Consider the following 12,400-nt stretch of genomic DNA (forward strand, 5'->3'; position numbering starts at 1 on the left):
TTTGAATCTTAAAGTGCCATTCATCTTGAAAGAGCAAGTGTCCAGTCTTCTATAAATGGAATGCCATGATATTTTTAGATAAGGATTTTCTTTTTGCCAAGAGGATCAGGACATGATGATCAGTGTACAGTCTGATTAGCAAACCTATTTAAACCTGTGAATGGCTGCAGTTTCTTATCGTTATTTGCAATAAGTCTGTGGCAAGCCTATTCCCTTAGTAATGGTGTATTATTTAGTTCATAAATTTAAAAGAAAAAACCTTTCAAATAATTCAGGCTTATTTAGTAATAACAAAACATGGAAGTTTGAAGTGAGAGTTCTATCTCGTTAAGTAGGGCACCAAAGTATGTTTCCAACCCAAGGTCTCTTAAAGAGTTTCACTGACATCTATTTTGCTAGATCTAGATATGCTTACCCAGAAGGCAGAGTCCAAAGACCAATCATTTTAACCGGTTACCCGCAACACACCCAGGAGAAAAGCAGACTCAGAATATTAAGTAGAAACAAAACAGGTAGGTGATTGCTACTTTATTAGACTGTTGCAGATGAGAAAATCATGTCATGAGAAACAACCCCCTAGATAGATTGTGGGGATACTTATGAGAATGTATGAAGGGCAGTCTATAAGCAGGGAGTTTTGTGTGACTATAATTCTGTCACTGTGAAGAAAGGTTCTGGAAGGCTCATCTGCTGTACTGTAAAAGATGTTCCACTGGATTTTCGTATCTGACTCTCCTTTTCTTTACAGCTTCTTGCTGAGGGATCATACAATAAAAAACTATCATTTTTAACAAATGTGTGCTTTTAAAAGTAGACACATTTTCAAGTCATATTCTATTTCTTCCTTGGTCTTGCAGCCACCTCACTTTTATACTTAAGTTACCAAACTCTTTAATGGGAGGGGCTTCAATAAGCTTCTAAATTTGGAGAGGGGACTAGTTCATACAAATCACTGCCTCGGAGCATGTATGGAGGGTTTTTCTTTGAATGGTCAGTGCCCTTCCCAAGATGAAGGTTCATAATAACCTTCAGAGAAAGGAACAAGAACCTGTTATTTAGCAGATAAGGACTTTATGGTAAACTGGGGATTATTAAATTCAAATGGCAAGCAAGCTGATCCCAGGGAAGACCGACATATATCTATATCTACCAGTTCTATCAAAGGAAACAAAAGGAGTTAGAACACAAAATCTTCAGATACCTGCCTAGTTAACAACCTCATTGAATAGTCCTTATATTACCCAAATTTGGAAAGCCTCACCATGGCTTTACTAAGGGCATTGTCATCAATCTTCAGTTGGACTCCTCTTTCCACATAGGGACTGGTTGAGGAGGAAATTAAGTTTCTTAAAATTTAAATGGATTCTGTCTCTGATGGACTATTGTAACGGGACTCTGCACAGGTAATCTCTCTGTCTTAGGTGTCTGCCATCTTCTCATGTAGAAAATCTGGGCTGCCTTTGACAGTTGTAATTACATATGACCATTGTTTTCTAATTCATCTAGCTACTTAGAAGCCACAACTTTTACTTGTGGCTACTTCATGTTCTACATAGCAGTAGAACATGGCATATAGTCACTTGTTCAGTAATGCATGATCTGCAATTGAGGAGACAAGCTCTTCTAAAACCAGAAAACAGCAATTCCTTGCAAGACAGGTTATTCCCAAGAGGAATTTTCATGTCACTTTTCACATATAGGCCTTAAAATAAGCTTCTTCCCTTGGGAATCATTTAAAAGAGAAAGTAAATTTGAAATATTTTGAGGTTTTCTTATAGCTAATCTACATAGCATAGGAAAACAAATAGTATTTCCTAAGCTAGCAATCACAAAAAAGGTAGTTAGAACTTATGTAATTAACTCATTATACATCTATGTTTTAAAAAGATGAAACCAGTTCCTATCATAGAAATCTCAGAAATAATGAGTAGATTTAAAAATACTTCCTGTACTGTCTTGCTGTGGGATTTTAGCACACTCTCTTGCTTTCATTCAAGTAACTCAAACACAAAGAAATGAGATTGCAGCCCATTAACCCCAGGAGAACACTGGCCTGGAATGAGATGCTACCTTTACCATCAAAACCTTTGATTAAGAAAAGTAACTGAACAGGGCAGTGTGACACAATATGTAAGCCATCAGCATTGTTGGCTTTGCCAATGCTCCTTCTCTGGGTCATGTTGGAGGCCTTTGTGACATGAGCAGCAATTGCTGTGGGGTAATTATATGTAGTTATATAAAATGGACGAATACCAGGCAAGCAAATTGCGTAAAAGGACTGGTTGTGTTCCTTGTTAAATGTTTGTCAAGCTGACCATGCCCTTTATTTATCTCTAACACAACATGCTTATTCTGCCCCATCTACTGTATTCACCCTGCAAATTTATGAGGCTCTATTAATCTTCTGCCCTGCTGACTATCTCTGTTGCAAAGTGTCAGCAGACTTTTGTACCTTACTAATGTACAAAGGGCTTTCTATGAGTAATATCAGCATTTTGCCTTTTAATTGCACATATAATTTTTAGGTCTTACAGCTAATAAGGGAATTGAGACCACAGTTCATCACTGTCTTGAATGGTACTCCAGGGGTGTGGGGACTGTAGAAGCTGAGAGAAGAATATAGCTGTTCTGGTTCTAAGCAAGAGTTTCTCTCATAATGGTACCATCTCTACTGTAGTGCTAAGGATCTGTCACTTTTCCCATTATACACCCTACTTTTCTGGGGCTTTACAACTCCATAGTAAAAATGTACTTTTTTGAGAAAACTTCATGCTGGATCTTAGCTCATATGTATTTTTATAACCTTTCATATCAATTGCAAAAGAAATTAACTGTGTTATTTTTAGAATCAAAGAAACCAATGTTACCTATTGGACAAACTCCTGAACATCTAAAGCTTTCAAATGGGTGCACTTTTGCTAGTCCTTCCACTGATCTTTTTCTACTGGATATATATATTTTTAATGCAGACTTAGTTTTAAATATTTTCAAAGAAAATAATGTTTAAAAAATGGGGAATTCGTGTTTTCAATATGAGCATTTTGCTTTTGCATTAATAGCCTTTCACAAATGTTTTTACTGTGCCTGAAAAATGTGCATTATTGATGAGTGTAATTCTTACTGTGCAAAGCCATTAGGAAATAAATGAAAGATCTGTGGAAGAAGTTGATGCACACAGAAGGCTCGGGTGAGTAGTGTTTTCAGTTAGCAGTTAGGGAGTGTCCATCATCATCCTGCCCAGCTAGGACTCTCATTTGCATTTTTTATAGGTATCTCTGTGAATTACAGTACACCTCTCTTGGCACCTGGCAAACAGATACTTGTGAAATGTGATCACATTAAAATATTGACAAGGATTCAATGTTACATTAGGTTGGTGCAAAAGTAATTGCAGTTTTTGCCATTACTTTTACACCAACTTAATGTAACACTGAAGGCAAATTGCTGAGTGTATCATAAAATTAATTTAATTAAGACAGAAATCAGACATTCAGATTTGAAAAGAGGCCATTTAGGGCATATCGGAAGCCTGCGTTTTTATCTTGACTGTTTACAATTCTGAACATTGTTTTGGTCTCAACTGCTTTAGCTATGATTCATGGAGCTGGAGTGCAGGTTAATGACTGCATTTCCATGGCTTTGATTCTGGATGAAAGGAAAAAATGACAGGATTGGACTGGCTGAACTTCAACCTGATCCCATCAGGCAGGGAAGGTTCCAGTCAAGCTGAATGCCGCGTGCGGCAACTTGAGCCTTCCGTTTCTCCCTGTTTGGGTCTATATTCCCTCCACATGTGAACATTAACTCATGGGGTTAACCCACCCCATTCCTGGATGGAGGCCCTCTTCTCTTCAGTGATGTGACTTTTGAGGTCCACATAGTTGTCTTATTTTACTTGCTTCTGGGAGTTCAGGAATTTTAGGCCGTTTGGGCTGAATTCCTGGGCAATATGACAAAGCAGAAGAAAGTCCCATAGTAATCCTAGCTGTACTGCGAAAGACATTAAGCTAATACAAGATCACAGAGGCTCCCCATGGTTGATAGAGGGAAAGCTAAAGTGTTTAGATTGCTAAAATAAAATTCAGAGAAAAAGACTAACTTAATCAAGTGATTATTGTGTGCCATACACTCTCTCTTTTCATTCTCCCTTTAATTTGCATTAATAGATATTATCTTCAGGTTATAAATGATAAAGTTAGGACTGAAATAAATAAATTTTCCTAGGTTCAGGAATCAAATCCAGGCCCCCTGAATCCACCTTTTCTTGTGTCATGGAGTAAAAAAGAAACAAAACAAAACAAAAAAACAATAAAAGAGATTTGTACATAGCCTAGGATTTATCCTTATAGTCATCATTTAAAACATACTAGTCCTGTGGTCATTCCACATCTACACTTCTGTCTTGTTTTTTTGTTTTGTTTTGTTTTGTTTTGTTTTAAGCTTATCACATTATTTCATTTCTTTTGTCTCTGCATCTTTTACATACAAAGATGCTGCTGCTACTGGAGTTGATTCCCCCATATCAACAGGGTCTCCTAAAGGTTTTGGTTTCACTGTCATAAGCTTTTTGTCTTAGGATGTTGTTTACCATGATTTCTAAAGACTTTACCTAAATTTTAGTAAAAACAATAACCATTGCTAACTATGTCATAGTAACAATATAACGGAAAGAGTCTTGTTACTCAGGCAAACAGAAGTTTACAGGTGTTATTTTCTTAAATGAAAATCAGTTTGATCAAAGAACAAGAATTGCATAGCCACAAAGGTCCTTGGAATTGTAGATTAAATGAACGTATTTTCAGAGTATATTTAACAGCTTAAAATCTGTGCTTATTCTAGAATAGTTCTTTTTTTTTGATGTCAGTCTCATCATCAGTAATATTATACTATTGGAGTAATACTGATGAAAACATTGGAAATAAGATTGTGCATTTCCACACACATTAGTTTCTGGAATCCTTGCTTTATACAGATAGATTCCTAATGGGACTATCAAAAGCAGCAGAAATCTGATCTGTACAACAATTATAGATTTTTGAATCAGAAAAAATGGGCATCTTCCTAGAAATGCACCTTTCAAGAAGGAGAAATAAGTTCTTAGTGATGTTTTTTCTCCATGATATTTAGTAGAAAACCAATAATATAAAAGTGGTGACCACTTTATTTCCTCTGTCACTGAGGCCAGTGACCACTTTAGAATATTTTTCATGAAAGGCCTTAATATGGTACTTTAACTGGTAAGTGTATTGATTTATTATAAGACCTATTTCCAACTGTCAATTTGTATTTAGATTCTGTGACTGTGTTTGTGTCTTAAACACAGTGAATCAGAAAACCCAGGTCTAAACCCTGGCTTCATCACCTATTGGCTGTGTAACTTAGGCTAAGTTACCCAACCACTGCTTGCCTCAGTTTCGCCACCTATAAAATGAGGATTCAATTGAACTATCTTAGATTAGATTAGGAAAACACTTTTAAAATTCAAGGTACCTAGTGTTAAATGTTCATTTTAAAACTATTCCAGGGGAGGATCCCAAGATGGCTGAATAAGAGGCAGCTCCGGACAGCAGAGCCCAGTGAGAGAGATGCAGAAGGCGAGTGGTCTCTGCAATTCCAAATGAGGTACCAGGTTCATTTTGTGGGTCTGCTTGGACAGTGGGTATAAACCAAACAGGGCAAGTTGCAGCAAGGTGGGGCACTGCCACACCCAGGAGGTGCATGCAACTGATGAGAGCACCAGGAGTTCTCCCCTTCTGGGACTTCACTTTGGATACAGTGCTCCACCCAAGCCCTCTACAACCCACAGAACAGAACAGGAGATCTTTGCCAGGCTGAAAAGCCTCAGCAAGCTGTGTGAATAGGGCAGAACAGCAACTTCTGTTACCCTGGGGCTGTCAGCATAGATCTAGGCAGAAGCACTGGCTGATGTGAAAGCTAGGAGGCTGGCTGGACAGAGCTATCTGCCCTCCAGAAAGGAAGGGAACTGAAAACAGGGAAACCGCTCATACAGCAGGACGGGTCCTTCCCCTCCCCACACCCCCACCCATGCTGCACCCCCTCCCACCCCGCACAAAGCCCAGCAGGCTAAAAAAATCTCTCACTCCAGAGTTTCGCACCCAGCAGCCCAATTTTCCTGAGTAAATAAAAAATCAGCAGCTCCACTGAATCCATGGCAGCCCAGCAGCACCTCTGCAGGCAGACAAAGGAAAGGTCACCTCCCCAAGCAGCTACCCGAGGTCAAAACTATATAAATCCAAGGAGATGGGAAGAAACCAGCGCAAGAAGAATGAAACCATCAAAAACCAGAATGCCTCTCCCCCACCACAAGATCACAATGCCTCACCAGCAAGGGAACAAAGCTGGACAGAGAACGAATTTGGTGAAATGACAGAAGCAGGCTTCAGAAGGTAGGTAATAACAAACTTCTCTGAGTTAAAGGAACATATTCTATCCCAATGCAAAGGAACTAAAAACCTTGAAAAAGGGTTAGAAGAAATGCTAACTAGAACAACCAGCTTAGAGAAGAACATAAACAATTTGAGGGAGCCGAAAAACACAGCACAAGAACTTCGAGAAGCATACACAAGTTTTACAGCCAAATAGATCAAGCAGAAGAAAGGATATCAGAGATTGAAGATCAACTCAATGAAATAAAATGAGAAGGAAAGATTAGAGAAGAAAGAGTGTAAAGAAATGAACAAAACCTTTAAGAAATATGGGATTATGTGAAAAGACCTAGCCTAAACTTGATCAGTGTACCAGAAGACAACGGGGAGAATGAATTCAAGCTGGAAAACACTCTTCAGGATATTATCCAGGAGAACTTCCCCAACCTAGTAAGGCAGGCCAACATTCAAATATAGGAAATACAGAGAATGACACAACTCATCTAGAAGAGCAACCTGAAGGAGGCACATAATCGTCAGATACACCAGGGATGAAATGAAGGAAAAAATACTAAGGGCAGCCAGAGAGAAAGGTTGGGTCACCCACAAAGAGAAGCACATCACCCCTCACAGAGGATCTCTCTCCCTACAAGCCAGAGAGAGTGGAGGCCAATATTCAACATCCTTAAAGAAAGAACTTTCAACCCAGAATTTCATATCCAGCCAAACTAAGCTTCATAAGTGATGGAGAAATAAAATTCTTTGCAGACAAGCAATTGCTGAGAGATTTTTGTCACTATCAGACCTACCCTACAAGAGCTCTTGAAGGAAGCACTAATCACAGAAAGGAACAACTAGCATCAGCCACTGCAAAAAAGAACCAAATGGTAAAGACCAGTGACACAATGAAGAAATTACGCCAACCAAAAGGCAAAACAACCAAACAGTAATAAAATGGCAGGATCAAATTCACACATAACAATATTAACATTAAATGTAAATGAACTAAATGCCCCAATCAAAAGACACAGACTGGCAAATTGGATAAAAAGCCAAGAACCATCCATATGCTGTAATCAAGAGACCCATCTTACATGTAAAGACACACATAGACTCAAAATAAAGAGATGGAAGAATATTTACCAAGCAAATGGAGAGCAAAAAAGGAGCAGGGGTGGCAATCCTATTCTCTGATAAAACGGACTTTAAACCAACAAAAATCAAAAGAAACAAAAAGGGCATTATATAATGGTAAAAGGATCAACACATCAAGAAGAGCTAACTATTCTAAATATATATGCACCCATTACAGGAGTACCCAGATACATAAAGCAAATCCTTAACGACCTATGAAGAGACTTACACTCCCACACAATAGTGGGAGACTTTAACAGTCCACTGTCAATATTAGAAAGATCAATGAGACAGAAAATCAACAAGGAAATCCAGGACTTGGACCCAGATCTGGACCAAGTGAACTTAATAGACATTTACAGGACTCTTTACCCCAAATCCACAGAATATACCTTCTTCTCAGCACCACATCACACTTACTCTAAAATTGATCACGTAATTGGAAGTAAATCACTCCTCAGCAAATGCAAAAGAACGGAAATCATAACAAACTGTCTCAGGCCACAGGGGAAATCAAATCCGAATTCAGGATTAAGAAACTTACTCAAAACTGTACAACTTCATGAAAAATGAACAACTTGCTTGTAAATGTCGACTGGATAAACAATGAAATGAAGGCAGAAATAAAGATGTTCTTCAAAATCAACAAGAATGAAGACACAACATACTAGAATCTCTGGGACATATTTAAAGCAGTGTCTAGAAGGAAATTCATAACGATAAATGCCCACATGAGAAGAGAGGAAAGGTCTAAAATCTACATCCTATCATCAAAATTCAAAGAATTAGAGGAACAAGATAAAAAAAAAACCCTCAAAAGCTAGCAGAAGACAAGAAATAACTAAGATCAGAGCAGAACAGAAGGAGAGAGACACACACAAAACCCTTTTTTAAAAAATCAGCAAATCCAGGAGTTGGTTTTTTGAAAAGATCAACAAAATAGACCACTAGCCAGACTAATAAAAAAGAAGAGAGAGAAGAATCAAGTAGATGGAATAAAAAACGATAAAGGGGACATCACCACTGATTCCACAGAAACACAAACTGCCATCAGAGATTACTACAAACAACTCTATGCACAGAAACCAGTAAATCTGGAAGAAATTGATAAATTCCTGGACATTTGAACTCTCCAAAGACTAAATCAGGAAGAAGTCAAAACCTTGAATAGACCAATAACAAGGGCTGAAGTTGAGGCAGCAATTAAGAGTCTACCAACTAAAGAAAGTTCAGGTCTACATGGGTTTAAAGCTGAATTCTATCAGATGTAAAAAAAGGAGCTGGTACCATTCCTTCTGAAACTATTCCAAACAATACAAAAAGAGGGAATCCTCCCCAACTCATTTTATGAGACCAACATCATCCTAATACCAAAACCAGGCAGAGATGCAACAAAAAAAGAAAACTTCAGGCCAATATCCATGATGAACATCAATGCAAAACTCTTCAATAAAATACTGGCAAACAGAATGCAACAGCAAATCAAAAAGCTTATTCATCACGGTCAAGTAGACTTTGTCCCGGGGATGCAAGGCTAGTTCAACATATGCAAATCTATAAACATAATCCATCACATAAACAGAACCAAAGACAAAAACCACATGATTATCTCAATAGATGCAGAGAAGATCTTCAACAAAATTGAACAGCACTTTATGCTTAAAACCCTCAATAAACTAGGTATCAATGGAATGTATCACAAAATAATAAAAGCTATTTATGACAAACCCACAGACAACATCATACTGAACAGGCAAAAACTGGAAGCATTCTCTTTGAAATCTGGCACAAGACAACAATGCCCTCTCTCACCACTACTATGTAATAAAGTATTGGAAGTTCTAGCCAGCAAGAAAAATAAAGGTATTCAATTAGGAAAAGAGGAAGCCAAATTGTCTCTATTTGCAGACGACATGACTGTATATTTAGAAAACACCATCGTCTCAGCCCAAAATCTCCTGAAACTGATAAGCAACTTCAGCAAAGTCTCAGGATACAAAATCAATGTACAGAAATCACAAGCATTCCTATACACCAGTAATAGACAAACAGAGAAACAAATCAAAAGTGAACACCCATTCACAATTGATACAAATAGAATAAAATTCCTAGAAATACAACTAACAAAGGATGTAAAGGACCTCTTCAAGGAGAACTACAAACCACTGCTCAATGAAATAAGAGAGGACACAAACAGATGGAAAAACATTCCACGCTCATGATTGGGAAGCATCAACATCGTGAAAATGGCAATACTGCCCAAAGTAATTTATAGATTCAATGCTATCCCCATCAAGCTACCAATGACCTTCTTCACAGAACTGGAAAAAATCACTTCAAACTTCATATGGAACCAAAAGAGAGCCTACATAGCCAAAACAATCCTAAGCAAAAAGAACAAAGCTGAAGGCATCATGCTGCCTGACTTCAAACTATACTACAAATTCACAGTAATCAAAACAGCATGGTACTGGTACCAAAACAGAGATATAGACCAATGGAACATAACTGAGGCCTCAGAGGCAACACCACACATCAAGAATCATCTGATCTTTGACAAACCTGACAAAAACAAGCAATGGGGAAAGGATTCCCTGTTTAATAAACGGTGGTGGGGAAACTGGCTAGCAATGTGCAGAAAGCAGAAACTGGACCTCTTCCTGACACCTTACACTAAAATTAACTCCAGATGGATTAAAGATCTAAACATAAGACCTAATACCATAAAAAACCCTAGAAGTAAACCTAGGCAAAACCATTCAGGACACAGGCATAGGCAAGGACTTCATGGCTAAAACACCAAAAGCAATGGCAACAAAAGCCAAAATAGACAAATGGGATCTAATTAAGCTCCAGAGCTTCTGTACAGCAAAGGAAACAATCACTAGAGTGAACCAGCAACCAATAGAATGGGAAAAAAATTTTGCAATATATCCATCTGACAAAGGGCTAATATCCAGAATCTACAAAGAACTAAAACAGATTTACAAGGAAAAAATAAACAAACCAATTCAAAAGTGGGCAAAGGATATGAACATCATCATCACTAGTCATTAGAGAAATGCAAATCAAAACCACATTGAGATACCATCTCATGTCAGTTAGAATGATGATCATTAACAAATCTGGAGACAACAGATGCTGGAGAGGATGTGGAGAAATAGGAACACTTTTACACTGTTGGTAGGAGTGTAAATTAGTTCAACCATTGTGGAAAACAGTGCAGCGATTCCTCAAGGACCTAGAAATAGAAATTCCATTTGACCCAGCAATCCCATTACTGGGCATATACCCAAATTATAAATTGTTCTATTATAAAGACACATGCACACGTATGTTCATTGCAGCACTGTTTACAATAGCAAAGACCTGGAACCAACCCAAATGTCCATCAACGATAGACTGGATAAAGAAAATGTGGCACATATACACCATAGAATACTACAGAGCCATAAAAAAACAATGAGTTCATGTCCTTCACGGGGACATGGATGAATCTGGAAACCATCATTCTTAGCAAACTGACACAGGAACAGAAAACCAAACACCGCATGTTATTACTCATAGCTGAGTGTTGAACAATTAGAACAGGTGGACACAGGGAGGGGAGCATCACATACTGCAATCAGTTACGAGGAGGGGCTAAGGGAGGGACAGTTGGGGGTAGGGAGGGATAACAAGGGGGGAAATACCAGATATAGGTGATGAGGAGATGAAGGCAGCAAACCACCTTGCCATTTATGTACCTATGCAATAATCCTGCATGATCTGCACATGTACCCAAGAACCTACCCAAGAACCTAAAGTACAATTTAAAAAAAAACTATTTCAAAATGCTATTTCTTAGTTTTACTGCCACTTCCATGAATTTTCCTTAAACCTACTGCATAGAGAAATAATTTCTTTAATTTAGAAAGCATATTTGCATAATTAGCTATCCAAAAATAAAAATTCCTAATGTGCCTTTCAAATAAATGTTTACATGTCATGGTGCTAATGACAATAACAGTACAATAAGTCTACCATAGAAACCAGGTGGTATTATCAAATTATAACTGAGAGATGTGTATCCTGTTGGAACTAATAAAAAAAAAATGTAGCCACTGAAATAGGCAAACTTCAAGGTGATCCCTGAAGCCTTCTGGTATTCAAGCCCTTGTGGAATCCCTTCATTTTGAGTATAGGTGAAGCAATTTGTTAAGTTTCCACAACAGAATTGACAGGGTGTTGCTTCTGGGGTCAAGAGATAAAAAAATTTTGGCTTCTGCTTTGCTTAATTGCTATCACGCTTTCAGATCACTTACTCAGAGGGAAGTCAGCTGCTTTGTCATGAGGTAGCCTCACGGTAGGATCATGTGTCAAGACACTAAGGCCTACCAAAAAATACATGAGTAATCTTGGAAGTAGATCATCCCCACTTGTCAAATCTTCATATGGGACAGCAGCTCAGGCTATCAACTCAACTAACCTCTGGAGCAACGTACAACCAGGGCACCTAGGTAACCTGCACCTAGATTTCTGGCTCATCGAACTGTAAAATGACAAATGTTATTTTCAGCTGCTAAGTTTGGGGATAATTATGTATGCAGCAATAGATAACTAATATCAATACTACTAAATTTTAAAAAGCTGGCTTTCCAGTGTTTCTAGGAGATAAGTTAGGGGGTAAACCATTTACTGTGGGCCAAATCTACTTTATACCCTCTTTAGCACAGCTTCCAAACTAAGAATTATTTTCAGTTTTAAAGGTTTGTAAAAAACAAAATAGGCCGGGCGCGGTGGCTCAAGCCTGTAATCCCAGCACTTTGGGAGGCCGAGGCGGGTGGATCACGAGGTCGAGAGATCGAGACCATCCTGGTCAACATGGTGAAACCCCGTCT

This window comes from Saimiri boliviensis, chromosome 16 (assembly GCF_048565385.1).
Source record: "Saimiri boliviensis isolate mSaiBol1 chromosome 16, mSaiBol1.pri, whole genome shotgun sequence".
In the NCBI taxonomy this organism is placed as follows: domain Eukaryota; kingdom Metazoa; phylum Chordata; class Mammalia; order Primates; family Cebidae; genus Saimiri; species Saimiri boliviensis.